The 25,829-nt window shown below is 38.5% G+C and overlaps 1 pseudogene; it reads right to left on the bottom strand.

The window, feature by feature from the left end:
* Nucleotides 1–333: 333 nt before the first annotated feature.
* On the bottom strand, nt 334–16,484 carry LOC125128668 (fatty acid-binding protein 12-like; annotated as a pseudogene).
* Nucleotides 16,485–25,829: the final 9,345 nt, after the last annotated feature.

Genomic DNA, 25,829 nt, shown 5'->3' with positions numbered 1-25,829 from the left:
TCAATAAATACTGTTAAATCTAATTTGGAACTATATCCCAAATTATACTACTTCTTGCTGTCCCCAGTGTCTTCTCCATTGTGAGGCACATCATTATCCCGTACCTGGAATACTGTTTCCACTTCCTGATTGATCCGGTAAATACCTGGCTCATTTTCCAACTGCCTTTTCATAGCTTTACTCAAATGTATTTTTCGTTCCTCTCAGCAGGACCTCAGCTATGGTCCTTCAGACTGCCAGAGGTAGTAGGTTCCAGTAGCTACAACTGATTTCAGTTCAGTTTTCCAACCCACTCAGAACCAACCTCATGGCACCACATCAAAGAAACCAGCCTCAGCCTTCTGGGGGCTCCTCCTCAGAAATCTGAGTCCCAACCTGGCTCTCCTGAAGGTGGCTATCGGCAGACAGGAAGTGAGTGAGTGATGGTTTCTAGAGCTTTCTTGGAACATGAGAAAGGTAGATGGAATCGTGATGGGGTTCTGGAACTTCTCACACAAACAAGACTTTGCATTCATCTGTTTTACACATTAGGGCTCTGTATACAATTGATTTGGCAAAAGAGTTCATTGATTGTGGGGAGGGGATATTTGAGAACTGTTAACCAAAATTGTCAATACCTTTTTCAGGGAATGCGAAGAAGTGCTCATATCACAAAATAATTGCAAAGAAGTGCTCATATCCAAAATAATTTTTTTTTTGCCATAAGATTTAAAAGAGTCTCTTTCTGTCAGCAAAATAGTTATGTTTGCATCAGGTGTTGGAGTGGATTCAGTAAAATCATTTTATTAAATGTCAAATCTCATCAACAATTCTGCTCAAAGTAAGTTTGGACTAGTAACCTCAGTTTTCCTTTCACTGGGTCTACACACAATTCCAAATGGTCTACAGCAATTGCTAAGGGCAAATCCGCACCACACACCAGAGGTCAGCCATAACTGGGACAACCATAGATAAGACCTTGTCACCTTCTCGTCAAGGGCACCTTGGTTTTCCAGTCTCTTAAATGAGAAATTCTATTTTATGTCCTTAGAGCCCTGCCTACTGCTAATTTCATCATTCCATGATTGCTCCACACTGTGTCAATGTGAAAATTTCCCAAATTCATAACAAGTAACAATATTCTCAACTGATTCTTATATGTAATTCTCATCTACAAATGCAAAGCTAAAATTTACTAGACCTTGCATTTCTCTTAATCAACTCCTCTGTTCTCAGAATCGTAGATTTTATTCCCTTTATTTAGTGCGTTGAGCAAGAATTTCCTGAAAAATCTGTCTCATACAGGTGATAGATTAGTCATGGTTTGTACGTTTTCTGCTTTTTAAATCTTCAGTTCCCGAAGGTAATCTTTCTAATCAGTTGAAGGCATGAGAGTTTAGGTAGGACAGGTTTCTCAGGCTTTACAAGATCAGGTTAATGGTTTTAACTATGCATTTGTTTATCTGACTTATTATTACATAGACTCTAAAAGAAACGCTAATAATTTTCATCTTGATTTCTGGGAGAGGCATTCTGGCACCATGATTAAAGAACATAGACTTAGAGTCACAGAGACCTAGTTTTGAAATTTGACCCTGGTGTTGATGAGTTGAGGAACTTCAGGCAAAATATTTAACCTCCCTGAATTTTCATGTATAACTTTGATAATACTGTACAGAAGAGAAGATGAGGTTTGCATACAAAATGCCAAACACAGTGTCTGACACCTAATAACGACTCAAAAAACAGTATGCTATTATTATTGTTATTTTATTTTCCATCTGAGATTATTATCAACTGAATTATTCAAATGGAACATCATGTTCCCAAACGGATCTACTGTATAGAAAATATTCAACCCTGTGAGGAGGGGGCCGGGGAGGGGTGGATTGGGACTTTAGGATTAGCAGATGCAAACTATTATATACAGAATGTATAAACAACAAGTTTCTACAGAATAGCACAGGGAACTATATTTAATATACTGTAATAAACCATAATGGAAAAGAATATGAAAAAGAATGTATATATATGTATATGTACCTGGATCACTTTACTGTAAACCAAAATTAACATTGTAAATCAACTATACTTCAATAAAATAAGTTAAAAAAACTATTCAACATTAACTCCACAGTTTAATTAAAACTAAAATCTTCCCTTTCTATCAGCAGCTTTCTGATATCTATTCTAGTAATTTGTCCAAATCTGAATCAAAGTAGGTGAATTTTTAAACCCATTTTTTAGAAAAAAAATTTTAAAAACTCTTTTGAAACTTTTTTTGATTTTTCAAAAAGAGTTTCCCAGTTTAGGAAGTACAGGTCAGGTTATGCCTCTCTAGAAATAACTCCGAATACTTTAAATTTCCTGAATGATGATCAATGACTTGCAGTGAATGGGTGCAAACCCTATGGAGGCTGCGGCACAGGGGACCACAGCCTTAAGACAATGTAAAGGACACAAGGGCCCACCGTACTTCTCCATCCAAACTGCTGTCCTCACCCTTGCTGCTTCTGTCTCGCTCATTGCTAATACTCTTTCCCCCTGAGCAAGACTATTATTCACCCAGAAAGTGGTATTAGATCTTCCTTTCCACGTGGAAACATTTGCTTTATAATCTGTTACAGATCTTCAGCTTACGATCTGGTTATGTCCTTATAAACTCATAAATCAAAAATGCATTGAATATACCTAATCTATCCAATAGCATAATTTCACCTACACTACCTTAAATGTACTTACACTTTTTTTTTCTTTTTTAGAGCCACACCTGTGGCACATGGAATTTCCTGGGCTAGGGGTCAAATCAGAGCTACAGCTGCAGGCCTATGCCACATTCACAGAAACACTGGATGGGAACCACATCTGTGAACTACACTGCAGCCTGTGGCAATGCTGGATCTTCAACCCACTGCATGATGCCATGGATCAAACCTGCATCCTCATGGACACTATGTCATGTTCTTAACATGCTGAGCCACAACAGGCACTCCAGAACACTTACACATTTTGCCTACAGTTGGGTAAAATCATCTAACACAAAGCCCATTTTATAATAGTGTTGATTATTTCATGTAATTTATTGAATACTGTGCTGAAAGGGGAAAACAGAATGGTTGTGTGGGTACAGGAGAGCTGTGTATGTTGGCGGTTTCCCCTCCTGATCCCATGGTTAAGAGAGCTGAGCCTCGCTGCCCTGCCCCGCATCACAAGAGAATCAAACTGCATTTCATGAGCCTGGGGAAAAGATCAAAACTCAAAATTCAAATGTACAGTTTCTACTAGATGCATATCTCTTTCACACCTCTATAAAGGTGAAAAATTGTATGCAGAAACATCCTAAGCTGGGGACCGTCTGTATTTCTAAATTCCCTGAGGTTGGATGCTGATGTGGTACTTTCCACCAGATCCCTCCTTTCCTGAGTCAGTCGAGGACAGTGGACAGGACTTAGCTCCTCACATCACCAGTTTTTCTGAAGCTCCTGGTCCATGGTGAAGGTGCAGTAAATCCTGAATTACAACATCATTTTACAGCAATGCTATGTCTTGTTGGATGTGATTTTCGGCAGATTGCCCAACCACACCTGAGGGATACTCCATGTCCAGCAGCCAGAGTGGATGACTTTCTATTTTAATGATTCTCAATCAGGTAAAGAGGTGGGAAGAATGTAGGCTTCTCACCTCCCCTTAAAACTTTTGCTTGCTGCAGGGGTGCATGTGCGAAAGAGATTTTTTTTTCTTTCATATCATAATGAAGGTTCTTTTATTCTTCTTTTTAAATTTTATTGACATATAGTTTATTTACAAGGTTGTGATCATTTCCACTGTACAACAAAATGATTCAGTTATACATGTACACACATCCATTCTCTTTCAGATTCTTTTTCCACACAGACTAGCACATGATTTTTTTTTTGTCTTTTTGTCTCTTTAGGGCTGCACATGAGGCATATGGAGGTTAGGGGGCCATGGGTCGAATTAGAGCTGCAGCTGCCAGCCTATGCCACAGCAACGTGGGATCCGAGCCACATCGGCAATCCACACCACAGCTCACAACAACAAGGTATCCCTAACCCACTGAGCGAGGCCAGGGATCGATCCAAAACCTCATGGCTACCAGTCGGGTTCCATTAACCACTGAGCCACTACGGGAACTCCAACATGATTTTTTTTTTTTTTTTGAGTACCCTAAAGTCTCTAAACTTCATCAGATTGTTGACAAATAAAATCACATTAACATCAATATCCAAACACCATGCTCACATTTGCATAGGACTCTAGCTTTTGCAAAGTAGACCCCCGTACCCAGCTCCAGGTGTTCCCAGGAGCTACTGGGGTGTCCTCTGTTCTGTTGGTACTTGATACTTATCCCTTCACCACAAGACTTCCTATACTTCTTCTGCTACTGTGAGACCACCTGTTACCAATACAGACAAGCAACCTTAATACCAAAGACAGAAATACTGTTTGTGAAGGTCCCATAGCCACTGACACTTGAGGTGTCAGAGCAGAACTGGGTTCCTTGCCAGTGAGAATTTTCTTTCCCGTCTCTGCACAGCAAACAGTTCCCTGAGTGCTGCCCTATAACTGCCCATGGGGCCTCTTCAGTCTCTGCCTGGACTCCTCTCTCAGTCCAGGCCAAGCAACTCTGAAATCATTTTTCTATACCTTCCATTTTCTGCATCATTTCCATACACCAGAAATAAACCAGCACTTCTCTCACTTCTAAGGAGCACCAAGATCTCCTCTAGATCAATGCAGTGATCTAGAGGAGAGGAACAGTGAAGGGCCATGGAGTTCAAATGATCAGACTCTGTTCTTACCTGGACTGAGTTGTGGCATCCTGCCACACATTTTAAGATCAAGGGGAGCTTGTGTACTTCTTAGTTTGAGGTGGTGTTACACTCAATTCATCATTATATATCGTGACCCTGTTTCTATATAAATTCCCTTTGTCATGATTGGGGGTTAAATAATTAGAAAACATGGATTCTGGTTCCAGTTCTTCCTGAAACCACTGGGGTGATATTGACGTGTAGTTTGCTAGTATGGGCCCCTTCCCTGATCTACAAGGTAAAGTAATCAGTCCACATGTTTTATAGAATTCCTCTCTAGCCTAAACTGCATGAGGTTGGGTGCTAGTGAAAAAGAATATTTTCCTTTGTGTTGGCTTTCAGTGATGGAGGTAATGGCTATGGTGTTCTCTGTAAAAATAGTTTAGTATTGTATTAGATTGTCAGTTATTGCTCTGGTTCCAAACCCATTTATTATGAGATATAGCTGAAATATAGCTGAGATACAGCCTGTGAGTCACTCTATGTCCCAGTTAGTTTACTATAAATCTATACTATTTTCCCAACATAGTGTAGATCATGTTAAATTTAAAGGATTGACATGCTGAATGAGAAAAATATCAATACGAAGTGCATCCCTGCATTCAACTGGAGGTATCACCCTGGTTTCTCATAGCTGTAAGTGCAAGGTTTTATGTGAGACAGGCATACCCAAAATGCATACCCAAAAGAGCAGCCAAAATTGTAGATGTTTGTGAAAAGGCTCTCTCATGATAGCAATCATAAAATTTTAATTTAAACAGGTGTGGTAGTTTGGATCATGCCTGAGTCTGAGTTTATCTCTATTCTCTCATATGTCCAAGTGCAGATAACATTGTTCACAGTACTTTCCTAGAAGACAAGCAAAAGAAAGATATTTCAGTACTGTTGGGGAAAATGACACTTAGAAAAATGCAAAGTGACTACTATCCATCCAGACATTCCTTAAAAATATGGAAGAGAGATTTATATAGATAATTATAAATAGCTACTATTTGTTGCTGTGTGATTTTGCCATATACACATATATGAGATTTGACACTAACAAAACAGAATGTTTTACTTATATAAAATTAATATTATACTTAAAGTAAGAATGTGTACATATATCACTATTACATATTATAAATTGTATATGTGATATATGGTATAAAATGCATATATGTGTGTGTATATAAACAAAAAAGGCATATTTGTAGGAACTTGAAATCTTTTTTTTAAATGGCTGCATCCACAGTGTATGCAGAACTGACCAGGAAGTTCCCAGGCCAGGGATTGAATCCATACCACAGCTGTGACCTACACTGCAGCTGCAGCAATGCCAGATACTTTAATCCTCTGCAGTAGGCCAGGGATCCAACTCATGCATCTGCAGTAATGAGAGCTACTGTAGTAGGATTCTTAACCCACTTTGCCTCAGCAGGAATTCCAGGAACTCGAAATCTTTATTAAAATATTTTAAATGCCTACATGAGGCATTTTTGTAGAGTTTTACATATTCTACATTTTTTCAAATAATACTTTATATTAATATAGGGTTTTATGATTTTCAGAGCACTGATATATACATGATGGTATTCAATTCTCTCAAATGATACCATGAAAATATTTTCTACATTTTGAAGGCAAGAAAACTGAATCTGAGAAAGGATAAATGACTTTTCCAAAGACACATAAGTACTGAAGGCAGAGGTGGAAATTCATGTCTTCAGACTCTGAATCTAAGATTCTAATGAAATATAAAACCTATCCGTTTAGTGGTTAATGTCATTATAGGAAGCAAAAAAAAATTATCCTTATTCCACTTCTTATTTATAAGGAAATATACTCTTTATTGCTAAACAAAAAATATCCCTACTTTAAGAACTGAGGATAGATATTTACAGAAGAGTTAGCACCTATTCTTCTGAAACTCTTCCAAAAAATTGCAGAGAAAGGAATACTCCCAAGCTCATTCTAGAAGGCCACCATCGCCTTGACACCAAAACCAGACAAAGACACCACACACAAAAAGGAAAATTACAGGCCAATACCTCTGATGAATATAGAAACAAAAATCCCCATCAAAATATTAGCAAAAATTTATGCTGGAGATGCAAAAATTCTTCAATATATGCAAATCAATTAATGCGATATACCATGTTAACAAACGGAAGAATAAAAATCATATCATCATCTCAATAGATGCATAAAAATCTTTTGACAAGATTCAACACCGATTTTTGATAAAAGCTCTCTAGAAAGTGAGCATAAAGAGAACCTACCTCAACATACTAAAGGCCATATATGACAAACACACAGCTAAAATCATTCTCAATGGAGAAAGGCTGAAAGCATTTCCACTAAGACAGAGAACAAGACAAGGATGTTCACTCTCACAACTGCTATTCAACATAGTTTTGGAAGTCTTAGCCATGGTGATTAGGGAAGAAAAAGAAATAAAGGAATATAACTTGAAAAAGAAGAAGTAAAACTGTCATTATTTGAAGACAACATGATATTATATGTAGAAAATCCTATAGATACTACCAGAACACTACTAGAGCTCATCAATAAATTTGGTAAAGTTGTAGGATACAAAATTAATACACAAATCTCTTGCACTTCTATATACTAACAAAAAATAAGAAACAGAAATTAAGGGAGCAATACCATTTACCATTGCATTAAAGAATAAAATACCTAGAAATAAACCTACTCAAAGAGGCCAAAGACTGAACTTTGAAAACTATTAGATACTGATGAAGGAAATTGAAGATGGCATGAACAGATGGAAAGAAATGCCATGCTCCTGAATTGGAAGAATGAACATTGTCGAAATGACTATACTACCCAGGGCGATGTACAGATTCAGGACAATCCCTATTAAACTACCAATGGCATTTTTCACAGAAATAGAATAAAATATTTTTAAATTTATATGGAAGTACAAAACACCCCAAATAGCTAAAGAAATCTTGAGAATGAAAAACAGAGCTGGAGGAATCAGGCTCCCTGACTTCAGACTGGATTACAAAGCTACAGTCATCAAAAAAATATGTTACTGTCACAAAACAGAAATACAGATCAGTGGAACAGGATAGAAAGCCCAGAGATAAACCCATGCACCTATGATCAATTAATCTACAACAAAGAAGGCAAGATTATACAATGGAGAAAAGAAAGCCTCTTCAATAAGTGGTGCTGGCAAAACTGGACAGCTACATGTAAAAGAGTGAAATTAGAACATTCTCTTACATTGGGCACAAAAATAAACTCAAAATGGATTAAAGACATAAATATAAGGCCAGATACTATAAAACTTAGAAAATAAAATCAAATAAAATGAAAATAAAATGAAACAAAAATGAAAATAAAAACAAAAACAAATGGAACCTAATTAAACTTCAAAGTTTTTGCACAGCAAAGGAAATATTTTTTAAAAAAAGACCACCCATGAAATGGGGGGAAAATCTTTGCAAATGAAGTGACTGACAAGGGTTTAATCTCCAAAATATGAAAACATCTCATACAGCTTTATATCAAAAAAAAACAATTAAAGAATGGTCAGAAGATTTAAATAGACATTTCTCCAAAGAATACATACAGATGGCTAAAGACACATGAATAAATGCACAATATTACTAATTATTAAAGAACTGCAAGTCAAAATTACAATGAGATGTCACCTCATACCAGTTGAAATGGCCATCATCAAAAACTCTACAACAATAAATCCTGGAGAGGGTGTGGAGAAAAGGGAACCTTCCTACACCGCTGGTGGGAAAATAGGTTGGTGCAACCACTGTGGAGAGTAGTGTGAAGGTTCCTTAAAAAACTAAATACAGAACTACCATATGATACATCAATCCCACCTCTGAGCATATACCTGAAGAAAATAATAATTCAAAAGGATACATACACCACATGTTCATTCCGGGACAATTTACAATAGCCAAAACATGAAAGCAACCTAAATGTCCATCAACAGAGGACTGGATAAAGAAGATGTGGTACATATATTCATTGGACTATTACTTGGCCATAAAAAAGAAAAATAATGCCATTTGCAGCAACATGGATGGATCTAGAGATTATCATACTAAGTGAAGTAAGTCAGACAGAGAAATACAAATATCATATGAGATCATTAATATGTGGAATCTAATAAAACTGATACAAAAGAACATATTCACAAAACAGAAATAGACTCAAAAGATTTTGAAACCAAACCAATGGTTACCAAAGGGGAAACATTGGGGGAAACACTGTATACACCCTTAGGCAGAACTATTTTATATCATGTCTAAAATTAACTTTTCATTTATTTTGATGGAGGTGGAGGTTTGAGAGAAGAATCATGAACATATATCACCTCCACTCTGTTGAAGTAAGAAAGATGACCATCCTTAGAGGGAGGTGGATAGACTCAAAAATGTACAGACTTTGGAATTAAGCCAACCTGATTTAAATCCCAGCACCATCACATTTTTCCAGCCAAATATCATTAGAAGTCTGTGTCTGACTCTCAATTTTCTCACCTATTAAATGGACTAAATAATTGTACTTCAAAGAACTATTGTGAAGATGGGGCAAATAATAAATGAAAACATGAGGACATCATGGTAGCTGCCATGTAGTTTTTACTTGTGTCAGTTGATCCAGACATCAAACACACACCACTTAAGCTTTACATCTTAAGTTCAGATTTCTTTTTCATGCTTTTGTTTTGGTGTTGATCTGGAAACCTCTGAGAAATTAATCCTGGTGTGGAGCAGAGGATTAGCAACAACTCTCAGTTCCTGCTGAAATCTCTCCTGCACAAATACATGCTTGTTTTGTCTTTACACCAATCAAAGAATTAGGCAAGAAAATTTTTTAAATTCTATTTTTTATTCTCAATCCTTGTATATTTTATAATCTTTATGATCATATTTTTCTGCCAATATCTCACCCCACTCATTCTTATAAAACAAGAGGAAAAGAAATTACATTCAGTCCCACTGTTTCAGAATAAGCTATTTGAATTATTTTATATATAGGTGTTAGAGTAGGTGAGAAAAATAATGAAAAATACTATCCACCAGCTTACTCCTTTTGGTGGTCTCTTTTCCATCCTAGTCCTAAACCTGAATCAAGGAGTCATCATCTGAAGTTACCATACTCTGGAAAAACAGACAAGACCAAATTAAGCTCAGATAGATCATTGTATTTGAACTTTAAGATTTTATTTGGTGCCAACTTCTTTTCAGCAGTTGTATTACTCTCAGGTAGTTCAGAATGGCATCTACAATTCCATTTATTTTACAACTTTGTCAACAGTAAATTTGTTGGATGATTCTTTTGTGAAGAAAAAGTTTTATGAGTACAAAAAATATCTCGATGAGTAAGTAAAACTTTTGAAAAATATTTTATTGCATAGGCCAAGCCTTTGTTTTGTGTGTGTGAAAAATCACAAGTTTCAGCTTTAAAAATACATGGGTGAATGCCGCGGGTGCGGCCCAAGAAATAGCAACAACAACAACGACAAAAAAAAAAAAAAATACATGGGTGAAACTAATTCCAACTCCCCACTGGTAAGATCCCATTTTATTTTCTTACCCCATCGATATAAAAAGATGATAACAATTGTCACAACAACAACAATAGCTACTGTTTATGTAGCACTATTTATTGTGTGAGGCCCTCTTCAAAGAGTACTAATATATGAATCCATATAATGTTCACAACTTTATAAGTACTATAATTATTCCCTTTTGCAAATGAAAATACTGAGTCAACAAGAGTCTGTGGCTTGCCCAAAGTCATACAGATGATTGGTGGCAGAGGTGGGATTCACACCCAGGAAGTCATGAGCCAGAGTCTGCATCTTCCTCCCCAAAGTTTAGAGGTATATCTGATTAAATTCTACTCTACTCCAATACCATGTTATATGATTATTGGGATGTATGCATCTCAGAGTTGACATGTCCATTTAGTTGAGCCAAAATGATTTACTGTCTGTCCTGAAACAGAGACAATGGTGGTCACCAAATTTCTTTCTACTCTCCTGTATTTTCCAGGCTTTTCAATTCTAGCAGGGTGGTTTTTTTTAATTTAGTACGGACACCTTTATTAAAAAATTTTTATCAAAATTCTTCTTCCATTTGATATCATACAGGAATTTGGAATCTCATATTATTAAATAACTTTTTTTTTTTGGTCTCTTTGCCATTTTCTTGGGCCGCTCCCAGGGCATATGGAGATTCCCGGGCTAGGGGTCGAATCAGAACTGTAGCCGCCGGCCTATGCCAGAGCCACAGCAATGCAGGATCCAAGCCGCGTCTGCGACCTTACACCACAGCTCAAGGCAATGCCAGATCCTTAACCCACTGAGCAAGGCCAGGGATCAAACCCGCAACCTCATGGTTCCTAGTCGGATTTGTTAACCACTGAGCCATGACGGGAACTCCTATTTAACAACTTTTAAAGTGATATTCATTTCCTTTATCAGGACCTTACCCTGCATATTGTATAATAATCCTCTAGTGAGTGCATTCGTTAAAATGACAGATATTTATTGAGCAACTCTTATGAAACCACCCCTGGGTTCTGTGAAACAGAACAGATGAGAAATCTTTTCCTTGAAGAGTATACATTCTACAATGAGGGAACAGACAATAAACATAAAATATAAATTAATTGTGTATTGTAAGTGGATTATGTATTCTAGTTGGAGTCCATAAGATGAATGAAACTCTATGAGTTAAGTTACTTCCAGGCTTAGTAACAAAAAGCCCAGTGTCTCTTTTCCTCTCTTATTGACTGAGCTCAGAAGCTTTACATCATCCAGCTACAAGATAGTTGAACCTCCTTTGGCTTGGGGCCTGGAAAGATTAAGAGGAGCAGATTACCCTATGCCCCCATTTCCTGCCCCTTCCCCGCCCCCACATACAGAACCTCCTGTAACCCCACCACAACGCTAAATATATATTGTAAGTTAGAAATAAACTCCAACTGTGTAAGCCATTGAGCACTTGAAGAGGACTGTGCTATAACCTCACTGATACCTGCCAGTACAAGTTTTATTCACTGTAATTCTATGTGTGGAAAACTGCTACAAAAGGTAAAGGCAGAACTTTGGTTTCTGAGACAATAGAGAAATGATTCTCAAAATACTTTCTGCTAAATATCTTCATCAGTATTGTTAAAAATACAATTTTCAGAGTTCCCATCACGGCTCAGTGATTAATGAACCCGACTAGCATCCATGAGAATGCGGGTTCAATACCTGGCCTCAATCAGTGGGTTAAGGATCTGGCATTGCTGTGAGCTGTGGTGTAGGTCACAGACGAAGCTCGGATCCCATTGCTGTGGCTGTGGCTTAGGCCAGCAGCTGTAGCCCCGCTTCAACCCCTAGCCTGGGAACTTCCATATGCTGCAGGTGCGGCCCTAAAAAAAAAGACAAAAAAAAAAAACTAACTAATTTTCAAGTTCTGGCCCCAGATATTTGTCCCTCTATGGATAGGACCTACAATAGGCATATTTTATCAACAGTCTAGGGGATTTGTATGCATATTAAAATTTGAGATCCTAGGTTTTAGCCAAAAGTTTATATAACACAGACTTTAGCTCTGTTTGCTATAACTGCTTACTTACTTGGGATGCTTTCATAATTAACATTCTTGGAAGTTCCCATCTTGGCTCAGTGGAGATGAATCTGACAAGCATCCATGAGGATGCAGGTTCAATCCCTGGCCTTGCTCAGTGGGTTAAGGATCTGGAGTTGCTGTGAGCTGTGGTGTCGGTTGAAGACGTGGCTTGGATCTGACATTGTTATGGCTGTGGTGTAGGCCAGTGGCTACAGCTCCAATTTGACCCCTAGCCTAGGAACCTCCATATGCCGTGGGTGAGGCCCTAAAAAGACAAAAAAGAAATTAATATTCTTATGAAATTTATCTAAAAGTGTTGAAGGCCTCACCTTGGTTTTATGGCCACCTGGTGTGATTTCCTCAAACTCTTCCCCCTGTTTAAAGGAGATTTCATTATGTTTAAAGAAGCTTTTTTTTCAACATCACTCATTATTAGAGAAATGCAAATCAAACCACTATGAGGTACCACCTTACACCAGCCAGAATGGCCATCATCAAAAAGTCTACAAACAGGAGTTCCCGTTGTGGCACAGTGGTTAACGAATCTGACTAGGAACCATGAGGTAGTGGGTTCGATCCCTGGCCTTGCTCAGTGGGTTAAGGTTCCGGCGTTGCTGTGAGCTGTGGTGTAGGCTGGTGGCTAGGGCTCCAATTCAACCCCTAGCCTGGGAATCTCCATATGCCGCGGAAGGGGCCCTAGAAAAGGCAAAAAAAACAAAAACAAAAAGTCTACAAACAGTAAGTGCTGGAGAAGGTGTGGAGAAAAAGGAACACTAGTACACTGTTGGTGGGATTGTAAATTGGTGCAACCACAGTGGAAAACAGTATGGAGATTCCTCAGAAAACTAAAAATAGAACTACCATTTGATCCAGCAGTCCCATTCCAGAGAAAACCACGACTCGCAAAGACACATGTACTCTGAATGTACTCTGATGTTCTTGCACTATTTACAGTAGCAATGACATGGAAACAACCTAAATGTCCATCAACAGAGGAGTGGTTCAAGAAGATGTGGTACATATACACAATGGAATACTACTCAGCCATTAAAAGGAATGAAATACCAGCATTTTTAGCAACATGGATGGACCTAGAAATTATCATGCTAAGTGAAGTCAGCTGTACAAGGAGACACCAACATCAAATGCTTTCACTGACATGTGGAATCTGAAAAAAGGACAGACTGAACTTCTTCACAGAACAGATGCTGACTCACAGACATTGAAAAGCTTATGGTCTCCGGAGGAGACAGTTTTGGGGGTGGGGGGATGTGCTTGGGCTGTGGGATGGAAATCCTGTGAAATTGGATTGTTATGATCATTATACAACTTACAGCTGTGATAAATTCATTTGAGTAATAAAAAAAATAAAATAAAATAAAATAAAAATAAAGATTTTTTTTTCTTTGTAGTGATCAGATCTCCCTCTGTAATGATGGTACAGTGGGTTTTGCCAGACAGCCAAGTTTCCTGCTGGCTCTTCCTATTTCTGGAAACCAGATAAAAGACACAGAGATTAAATCTATTGTTGGCTCCAAGAACTTACATTAGCTATATGACTCTTTGCTAATTAGGAGGTTTGAGAATGAAATAGATTTAACTCTGCATGAATTCAAACACCTAAAGCTAATAGCACCACCATTACATGTTAAAATAGATTCTTTTTCGCAGAAAAAATAGTCTCTGGTTTTGATGTAACGAACTATTCTCTAACCCAGTAGCTATTAACCTTGTGGGTTCACAGGCCTTTTTGAAAATTGCTTAAAGCTATGAACCACCTCCTTATTTTAAAAATGCACTCATTTACACATAGACAAAAGACTTTGGCATGGATTCTTTCAGATCTTTATTTCTTCCGTCACATTCTTACATGCTCAAATGTGTAGGATTTGTTTTGCTTTTTCTATTATGTACTTTTTTAACTGTGGTAAAATACATACAACATAAGATTGATCATTTTGACCCTTGTATTCTTTTTTTTTTTTTTTTTCCGACTGCCTCCACAGTATATGGAATTTCCCAGGCCAGGGATCAAAAATAAAAAATCTGAGCTGGAGCTGTAACCTATGTCATAGCTGTGGCAGTGCTGGCTGGATCCTTAACCCACTCTGTCACTGCAGGAACTCCCTTGACCAGTTTAAAGTGTAAAATTCAGTGGCATTAAGTACATTCACAGCCTTGCAGAGCCATTCCCTAGGTATACAAAATTTTTTTAAATAAAAATGTTTTATTATAGTTGTTGTTATTCAACTTGCCTCTCCCCCTTATCTTAATGTCTTGGAGATGTTCCATGACTGTACATGTTGTCATAAATTTTTGCCATAGCTATAGCTACATAATATTTCATAGTATGTACATACTAATATTTATTTATCTGTTCCCCTGTTGATGAGCATTTTGTTGTTTTCATTTTTGGTTTTTTTTTTCACAAGTAATGCTGTAGTGAACATCACTGCACACAGAGTTTTGTGCAGTGCACATAGGAATATTTTCTATGGAAATAGTATTACACATACTTCAATATCTAAGTTAGATTTCCAAGAGAAGGGATGTCCTGTCATGGCTCAGCAGTAATGAACCCAACTAATATCCACGAGGATGAAGGTTTGATCCCAGGCCTTGCTCAGTGGGTTAAGGATCCGGTATTTCTCTGAGCTGTGATGTAGGTCACAGACACAGCTCAGATCTGGCATTGCTGTGGCTGTGGCATAGGCTGGCAGCTGCAGCTCCAATTCATCCCCTTGCCTGGGAAACTCCATGTGCTGCAGGTGAGGCCCTAAAAAGACCAAAAAAAAACAAAAACAAAAACATAATCTAAGAGAAGATACATTGAGACTCACTGTAACATGGTTCATGGAATTCATATTCTGAAACATGATGACAAGACATGATAGGTTGGAAAATGGTTCCCAAGATGTTCACATCCTCATTCTCCGGAAGCTGTGAGTGTTACTTTACATGCCAAAGGGGACTTTGCAGATACGGTTAATTTAAGGATCTTGAAATAGGGAGATTATCCTGGATTATCCAGGTGAATCTTAAATGTAATTGCATATTTCCACATAAGAAATTTTCCTTACAAGAAGAAGAAGAGGGATATTAGACTACATTAGAGGAGAAGGCAATGTAATGATAGGAGCAAAAAAACGAAGTGTTGTGGCCAGATGTCAAGGAATGCCAACAGCCATCAGAAGCTGGAAACAAAGACCTATTCTGAAGATCCTCAAAAAATTTAGAGCAAATGTTTACAAAATGATCATTTAAAAAAAAAATAATTGCGACTTTTTGTTTTAAATCTTTATTGAAATTATTTGCCATTTAGTATATAACACATGCATGCTTTATCTATATAAATCCATGGTAAATTGCATAAGAGCAGGGATTATATTAATTACACATAGTTTTGCACAGAGCTGTATCTAGGTGCTCAATCAATATTTATTGTTTCTAAATGAAAAACTGAAGGGAGGGATTCAAGGTTAATCTGACTTGATACAGAGCAAGTTCTGCACTAACAAAGCTCCCACTTTTTTTTTTTTAGGACCGCACCCACAGCATATGGAGGTTCCTTGGCTAGGGTCGAATTGGAGCTGCAACTGCCAGCCTACGCCACAGATTGTGTCTGTTACCACAGCTCACGGCAACGCCAGATCCTTAACCCACTGAGCAAGGCCAGGGATCAAATCTGTGTCCTCATGGATGCTACTCAGATTCATTTCCGCTGAGCCACAATGGGAACTCCATTTTTATTGGCTGTGATATGCAAGAATTATGGCTCACCCAGTTGTTTCACATATTCTTCAAAATTTTCACAAGAAATGGATTTCCATGTTCCTTGGAACTGGTCAACTATTTTGCCCAAGTTGACCTTAAAGAAAAATAGCATCATATAAATGGTGTCCCCTGAAATAGCTCTGGAACCTGTTTTTAATACAATTCTGGTAGGTAGTGCAGAAAAGTCAGGGGAAAAAATCAGGTACTCTAATCCTTGTCATCTTCCCTTAAAACTATCCAAAGCAGGAAAGTTCTCTCCAACCTAAGACAGGATGAAAATGGAAACATGGTACAGATTTTAGCAGGACTATATATAACTTTTCCATCTCTAATTTAGGATCAAAGCTAGATGTTACCAATTCTGTCTAGGAACTGTCACCACACACAGAGCAATGTGTAAGGCATAGATCCCAGAAGCTGTGTTTATGCCATAGGACCCCAAAACTCCAGATTTTTCTCTATCTTTCTCTTCCCAAGGATGATCTAGCAAAAAGCCTAATTATCAGCTATTTAGAGAGCTTATCATAGTCTCATGTTTGATACTTCAAACTAAAAATGAGAGAGACTTCATAGATGGCATTTTGCATTTGTACTAAAAAGTTAAGTCAGGGCTAGAATCATCATTTTAAGCAAGGTATGTAATTGAGCAAAAGAAGGGAACAGAGAAAAAAGGAAGGAAATACAAGCATATTCCAATACTTTATAAAAAAAGAAAAGAAAAGATTGTGTTATACACACAAACACACAAAGCCTTGTTACTGATGCATTTCCAATTTTCCAACTGAGATGCCAGCTCAATTTCCCATAGCCTTAGAGAGCTGTCATTGCCATGGGTACACCAAATATCTTCTTAGACTAAGTTCTTAATTTAGACTAAGTTCTGCTCTTTTCAAACTTGATTGTAATACTCTAATGTCCACTGGTATCTGGAAGGCATAAAAACAGAAGGAAAGAAATGTAATAGCAAATACACTAACTAGAGAAGAGATTCCTAAGCTATAAGACATGCACAGCCTTACATGAGCCATCAGCACCGAGGACATCACTGTTAATTCTAGACAGTGCTTCATGTTCATATTCTGACACAGAGTTATTAAGAAAAACTGAAATTAATTAAAATTATTTTAATAAAGGATGAGAGATACAATATCCTAAAACAATTCCCATTAAAACATTAAATGCAACAGGATTGGCAGCCTCTCAGGAGTGCCAGGACGCAGGATTGAGCCTGGCACGGTGCGTTAAGGATCCAGCATTGCATAGGTCACAACTGCAGCTTAGATCTGATCCCTGGCCCAGGAATTCCATATGCTGCGGTGTGGCCAAAAAAGAAAGATAAATAAATAAATAGTTAAATCTCCATTACCTAAACATCCGTAAAGGCACTTATCCAGGGCAATGATCTTACTGGAAATTATTCAGTTAACATTTATGGAGCAACTAGGATTATACACCTAAAATGAGCTAAGCAATTTTGCAGACACCATTGATGTAATGTGCTAACTACAGTTGGAAAAGACACCATAGTTGGTTTCAGTTTTTCTTCCTTTCCTGTATTAGGCAGTTTAACATTATGATTTTTTTTTTTACATTAATGTGCACAATTTGTAAAGTTATGCCCACTCAATTGAACAGGAATAAGGCTGACTACAGGAAATGACTCACCATTGGAGGTACAAATAGTATTAAAACTAGGCATGGAAGAGGTTAAAATTCCTCAGATATTTTAAGGAAATATCCACGGTGTTGCCTCATACGTTGGATGTACATTGATCCTCCAACATAAGAAAAATCACCTTGAGAAAAGATGTCACTTGGGGAGCTCAGTGTTGGTGTCCATTGCTGGTGGGTTGGACTTCCAGAGATGTCAGTGAACAGAGCCCAGGCATAGCCTCTAACTCTGGCCCCCTGTTCCCTTTGCTCTTGTGATCATTGTGTCAGTTCCAAGACTGGCCAATGTACACTAGCCTAGTCATGCATCTTCTTGGCTGTTCCTGCGTTTCCTGTGATAAATGCTTTGTGATGTCCATTAATATGTGTGTCAAACATAGTCACACAGCATGCCCTTCCCTTAAGTTCAACCACCTTCCTTTATTCCAAACTTCTTTATCTTCAAATTTTCAGTCCTTTTCCTTCTAAATCCCTGACCAGCCTAAAGACTACTGTATTCCCCCTACCCACAAGGATATGTATAGTCTCATCTCAGGCCATAGCTCCCTAGACATGAAATGAATAATAGGAGCACCACTCTGAGTTTTTGTCCTTTGGGAGGATTTTTCCTGCCACTGTTTTTCAAGCCCCCTCCCACCCCAATGTAATTAAATCATTGACTATTTTCAGCTTCTAGCCACAAACAGCTGAACTACACATAACACATGCCCAGGCTTCTCCTACCACTTCAATTGGTGACCTGAGACCTTCACACAGTCCTAGAAATGATCTGAGGGGGTAAGTTCTAGTACATCTGTGATGGGAGACATGGCCTAGGCCACCTGCTCATGCAGTTACCTCACATCTCCTGGTCTTGCTTAGCTTTGACCTTATATGCACAATTTTGATCTTATATTGGGTTCCTGCTAGGCCTGCCTGAGTCTATTACTCTGGGTGGGACAGAACCCAGCTCACAGTGGACAGTTCCAGATGTATGGTTACTTGGTGTCATATAATCAAGAATTCTGTCTCTACTTGGCCCCAATAACACACCAGGAACTCTTTTTCAAAAAGTTTCTGACATTCCTGTTGTGTCTTATTGGGTTAAGAACCCAACTAGTGGGTTTGGGATGGAAATGCCATAAAAATGGCTGACTTCACTTAGCATGATAATTTCTAGGTCCATCCATGTTGCTAAAAATGTGTTATTTTGTTCCTTTTAATGGCTAACTGATATTCCATTGTGTATATGTACCACATCTTCTGGATCCACTCTGTTGATGGACATTTAGGTTGTTTCCATGTCTTGGCTATTGTAAATAGTGCAAGAACATCAGAGTACATGTGTCTTTGTGAGTTGTGGTTTTCTCTGGGTAGATGCCCAGGAATGGGATTGCTGGATCAAATGGTAGTTCTATGTTTAGTTTTCTGAGGAGTCTCCATACTGCTTTCCACAGTGGTTGCACCAATTTACAATCCCACCAACAGTGTACTAGGGTTCCTTTTTCTCCACACCCTCTCCAGGACTTATTGTTTGTAGACTTTTTGATGATGGCCATTCTGGCTGGTGTAAGGTGGTACCTCAGAGTGGTTTTGATTTGCATCTCTCTAATGAGTGATGTTGAACATCTTTTCATGTGTTTCTTGGCCATCTGTATGTCTTCTTTGGAGAACTGTCTGTTTAGATCTTCTGCCCATTTTTTGATAGGCTTGTTTGTTTTTTTGGTATGGAGCTGCAGAAGGTGTTTATAAATTTTGGAGATTAATCCCTTGTCAGTCGATTCACTTGCAAAGATTTTCTCCCATTCTGTGGGTTGTCTTTTTGTGTTGTTTAGGGTTTCCTTTGCTGTGCAGAAACTTTGAAGTTTGAGTAGGTCCCATTTGTTTATTTTTGTTTTTGTTGTCAATACTCTGATAGGTGGATCTGAGAAGATGTTGCTGTTGTTTATGTCAGAGACTGTTTGGCCTATGTTATCCTCTAGGAGTTTGATAGTGTATGGTCTTATATCTAGGTCTTTAATCCATTTTGAGTTTATTTTTGTGTATGATGATAGGGAGTGTTCTAATTTCATTCTTTTCCATGTGGCTGTCCAGTTTTCCCAGCACAACTTATTGAACAAGCTGTCCTTTCTCCATTGTATATTCTTGCCTCCTTTGTCATAGATGAGTTGGCTGTAGGTGTGTGGGTTTAATTCTGGGCTTTCTATCCTGTTCTACTGATCTATATTTCTGTCTTTGTGCCAGTACCATGCGGTTTTGATGACTGTTGCTTTGTAGTATAGTCTTAAGTCTAGGAGCCTGATTCCTCTAGCTCCATTTTTCTTTTTCAGGATGTCTTTGGCTATTCTTGGTCTTTTATGCTTCCAAACAAACTTTAAAGTATTTTGTTCGAGTTCTGTGAAAAATGTCCTTGGTAATTTGATAGGGATTGCATTCAATCTGTAGATCGCCTTAGGTAGTATAGTCATTTTGATAATATTAACTCTTCCAATCCACAAGCATGGTATATCTTTCCATCTATTTGTGTCATCTTTGATTTCTTTCATCAGTGGCTTGTAGTTTTCAGAGTTTGCCATGGTATTTTGATTCTTGTAGTTTGCCATGGTATTTTGATTCTTCATCCGTGGACTTGGACACCTCTTCAGCCAATGGTTTCTGAATCTGAAAACTGCCTGAGGTGTTTACATCCACCAACCCCAAACTCCTAGTCCATCCCACTACCTCCCCCTCTCCCTCTTATCAACTGCAAGTTTGTCCTCTGTGAATGAGTGTTTCTGATCTGTAGATAGGTTCACTTATGCCATATTTTAGAGTCCACATATCAGTGATATTGTGCAGTACTAATGGCACATCCTTATAAGAGAAGAGGAGAGAGATCTGAGACCCAGAGACAGAATAGGCCACACAAAGATCTCCTGAGGCAGAAATTGGAGGGTGGCCATAAACCAAGGCATGCCAAGTGCTGAGAGCAGCCACCAAAATCCAGGAAAGAGGCATGGAGTAGATTCTTCTCAGAGCCTCCATAAGGCTGCCAACACCATAATTTCACATTTCTGAGCTTCAAAACTGTAAGGGAATAAATTTCTGTCATTTAAAAAAATCTGTCATTTTTAAGTCACCAACTTGTAGGGATTTGTTATGGCAGCCCTAGGAAATTAGTAATGGGAGAAATTAATTTTTTTAAATCATAGGCACTTGGAGTTCCCTGGTTGCCTAGTGGTTAAAGGATCTGGCCTTGTCACTGCAACAGCAGGGATCACTGCTATGGTTCAGTTTCCATCTCTGGTGCAGGAACTTCTACATGCCATGGGTGTGCCCCCACCCCTAAAAAAATCCTAGGCACTTTACATTTAAAATAAGGAATTTAAGGAAGTTTCCCGTCATGGCACAGCAGAAACGAATCCAACCTGGAAACACGAAGTTGCGGATTTGATCCCTGGCCTCACTCAGTGGATGAAGGATCTGGCATTGCTGTGGCTGTGGCGTAGGCCGGCAGCTATAGCTCCAATTAGACCCCTAGCCTGGGAACCTCCATATGCCATAGGTGCAGCCCTAAAAAGACAAAAGATAAATAAATAAATAAATAAATTAATTAATTTTTAAAAATAAGGAATTTAGGAGTTCTCATTATGGCTCAATGGGTCCAGAACCCGACATAGTGTCCATGAACATGTGGGTTTGATCCCTGGCCTCAATCAGTGGGTTGAGGATTCTGGAGTTGCCACAAGCTGCAGCATAGGTCACAGATGTGGCTAGGCTCTGGCACTGCTGTGATGTAGGCCTGCAGCCGCAGCTCTGATTCAATCCCTAGCCCAGGAACTTCCATATGCCATGGGTATGGCTGTAAAAAGAAAAAAAAATAGTAAGGAATTCATTTTATCTTATAAAATGATGTTTAAACTTATTAGGAATTGGTTTTATTTCAACGGATTTTGGTTTTGATTAGTTAGAAGTTATTATCATATTTACCAAGCATAAATGTAACTTCATATAGATAACAACAGTAAGTAATTATGATAGGAGAATAAAAGGCTAAATAACAATAGTAAGCAATAGTATAATTATATAATAAAATTGTTATAAATTACATTTTTTCTCTTAAGTTCATAAGAAAACCATCTTTCTTATTTCTCTAGTTTTTTTTTTTAATCCTCCCCTACACCCTTCTGACAGTTTTCTTTTGAAATATTCAGAATCGTACATCTTCTCTGGGGTGAATATTGAAAGATTTAAGATTTAGACACTAGGAGTTACCGTCATGGTGGAAACGAATCCGACTAGGAACATTGAGGTTGCGGGCTCAATCCCTGGCCTCGCTCAGTGGGTTAAGAATCCGGCGTTGCTGTGAGCTGTAGTGTAGGTTGCAGATACAACTCGGATCTGGCATTTCTGTGGCTGTGGTATAGGCCAGCAGATGAAGCTCCAATTAGACCCCTAGCCTGGGAACCTCCATATGCCACAAATGAGGCCCTAAAAAGCAAAAAAAAAAAAAAAAAATTTAGACACTAAAATAAATTACTTGATACTGGAAAACAGTGCTATATTCTATTTCAGAATTTCAGGAGTTTGCTAACTTTAGTCTAGTCTTGGATTGAATGCTGTCTGCTTCCAGGCAATCACATGATTTAGACAAATCAAAATAATAGAGAGGCTTCCTGGGGGGATGAATAAAGACAGCAAGGTCAGAGCCAGGCAGGCTGAAGCCCTATGATTCAGACCCTGCTGGGTTCCCAGGCTCTCCTGCCCTGTTCTTCCCACAGTCAGAGCTGTTTGAACCCCACCTGCTGCCTTAGTATTGTCCCGAGGCCAGCTACGCATTCACCAATTATTGCAAAGCAGCATCATTTCCAGTGGTTCCAAGCCTGACTTGGATTTGTAAAAATGTTGACTCATGTGCGTTCCTCCCTAGATTTTCTCAGTCTGAATTGTTGGGGTTCAGACAGACCAGGCAATGTGAGTTTTCAGAACTTCTCGCAGGTAATTCTACTCAAGTGTAAGGCTCAGCAATAAGGAACAAATGCAAAGGTTCAGCAATAAGGGACAAATGCACTAGACCAGTAGTTCTCCAAATGTGGTCCCTGGATCAGCAGCATCATTATCACTTGGGAACCTGTCAGAAACACAAACTCTTGGGCCCCACCCCAGGCTTACTGAATCAGAAACTCTGGGAAAGGGCCAAGGCGTCTGTGTTTTTGTGTTTTGGTTTTTCCCTCTGGCTGCACCCTTGACATGTGGAAGGTCCTGGACCAGTGATTGAACCTGTGCCACAGCAGCAACCTGAGCCACGGCAGTGACAATGCCAAATCCTTAACCCACTGAGCCACCAGGGAACTCCAAGATATCTGTGTTTTAACAAGCCTTCAAGGTGATTCTTACATGTGTGCAAGTTTGAGAATCATTGGCCACAATTAGACTGATTTCCAAAGAATAGAGTCTGGAAAAAGGAAAATATTAATTTTGGAAACTTTTGGGCATCACTTCAACAAAGTGATCAAGTTTAACATCCCCTGTGTTAAACCTTGCTGATGCTATGTGCTCCCTGATCTGATGCCTTCATGTCTGTGATCTTCTTCCTGGACACTCAGGACCCAAATCTCATCATGAAAAAAAAATGTGGAAAATTATATATATGTATGTATACACACACACACAAGTGTGTGTGAGAGAGAGACTAGTTCACTTTGCTGTACAACAGAAAATGGAACATTGTAAATCGACTATACTTAAATTTTAAAAATTTTAAAAATAAAAACATGTGGAGAAAAACCTGATAGACATTCTACAAAATACTGTCCAAGACTCTTGAATGAAGAAAACAAATTAGTGAGAAATCATCACTGATGGGAGGAAACTAAGGAGAAGTTACAACAAAAGGCAATGTGGAATCCTAAATTGGATCCTGGAACAGAAAAGGACATTAGCGGAAAAACTGAGAAATTTGAATAAAGTCTATAGTTTAGTAACAAGTATTGTACACACAATGTTGACTTCTTAGTTTTGACAAATGTATCCATGACGTTAACATATTAACATTAGGGGAAGTGGGGTGAACAGCATTTGGGACTTCTCCGTATTATATTGCCAACTTCTCTGTAAATCTCAAAGTATGTCAAAAATTTTTTTGAATCAGCAAAAACGAAAAACAATACCAAAGGAAAAAAAAATGTGGTCCAAAGACCAGCAACATCTGTTTTGCCTGAAAGCTTGTTAGTAACGAAAATTATCAGAACCCATTCCAGATCTGCTGAATCAGGAGCTGCATTTTTCAAAAGATCCTCAGGTTAAGCACCAAATGTACAATAAAATTTGAAAAATCCTGCTCTTTACTACAACCTGGGATTTAGCATCAGCTCAACCTTGTCCAGTCCTGAAACATGGCCAGTTTAGAGCAACTGCCTACTTCTTAAAACCCAAGCTTAGTTTTCAACCTGATTGAGATGGCTAACATTCTGTGCCACTCCTAGGGGCTTGGTCCTTCCATGATAACACCCACACAAAATCCTTAGAAACTATCTTTTATTTGTGAAGTGTTTCCTTCTTTAAAAGACTGGAGTCCTTACCCAAGACATGGAAAAAAACCTAAATCCCATCGATAGACGAGTGTATTAAGATCTGGTACATATACATAATGGAATACTAGTCAGCCATAAAAAGAACAAAATAATGCCATTTGCAACAACATGGATGGAACTAGAGATTCTCATATTAAGTGAAGTAAGTCAGAAAGAGAAAGGCAAATACCATGTGATTTCACTTATGTGTGGAATCTAAAATATGGACAGATGATGAACCTATCTACAGAACAGAAACAGACTCAGACATGGAGAACAGACTTGTGGTTGCCACGGGGAAGAGGGGAGGGAGTGGAGTGGATGGGGAGTTTGGGGTTGGTAGATGCAAACTATTATGTTTATAATGGATGAACAATGAAGTCCTACTGTATAGCACAGGCAACTCTATCTACTCTCTTGGAACAGAAATATCTTATCTTGATGGAAGATAATAAGAGAAAAAGAGTATATTTGTATGTATAACTGGGTCATTTTGCTGTAAGGCAGAAGTTGACAGAATATTGTAAATCAACTATAATAATTTTTTTTAAATAAATAAAAGACTGGAATCTTTTATTTGATCCCTAACTCTGCCTGGGGGCTGCTACCTGCCACAGACTGCCCTCTTGCCTACTTACCTGGTGTTTTAAGTACTGCCTCCTCAAATTCACCTGTCACATTGATCCAGGCACCTCCCACACTGATTAGTGCTTGGATTTCCACCTATATTCACAATAAACTGATGCTGTGCTCTATCTGCAGATTCAACCATGCTTGGAAATATCTAGAGACAGAATGGCATGTGGGGAACTCACTTCTCCATCAAATAGCTCAACAAAGAGAATAGGACTTTGTAGAGGCCCCAGTGTTTACCCAAAAATGGAGTTCAACAGGATCTGGGATTAGAGGTAATGGCTAAAAGACATCAAGCTTAAGGGTAAAACTAGAAAGATAAAGAAAATTTCCTCCGTGCCCAGACCTTTTACTTTTGCGTCATTGAATTCTCAAGAACAAGAACCTAAAGATTCTATAAAGACAGTCTGCTGATGGGGTGTTATAAAATCCAGCTAGAATGGTGAACATGGACACTGCCCCTGGACCTATTGGCATTAACCTTCTTCTCTTGGGGGAAATTGACTGCAGTGAATTGCTGAGGGTTAAAAATCAGGAGAAATTACTCATTGAAAAGATGCCTGGCCCAGTCTGCCAAAATGGAGACCAGGCTTCTTGCTTTTGTAGGAAAACACTGGGCATTCACCTTGGGGCATCTTGTCAAGGTCATCTTCAGGAAACATTCCGTGAATGTATTTTTCATGGAAGAGTAGCACCCAAATGGTTTGAGAGCAGTTGAGGCAACTGAGCAAGGCCCTGAAAGTTAGAACCAACCAGGTGAGTGGGACACAGGGAGAAGTTGATGGGATTCCACACCACTC

The sequence above is a fragment of the Phacochoerus africanus genome, chromosome 6 (genome assembly GCF_016906955.1).
Source record: "Phacochoerus africanus isolate WHEZ1 chromosome 6, ROS_Pafr_v1, whole genome shotgun sequence".
NCBI classification, from domain to species: domain Eukaryota; kingdom Metazoa; phylum Chordata; class Mammalia; order Artiodactyla; family Suidae; genus Phacochoerus; species Phacochoerus africanus.
This window is presented reverse-complemented; position numbering and strand designations above follow the sequence as displayed.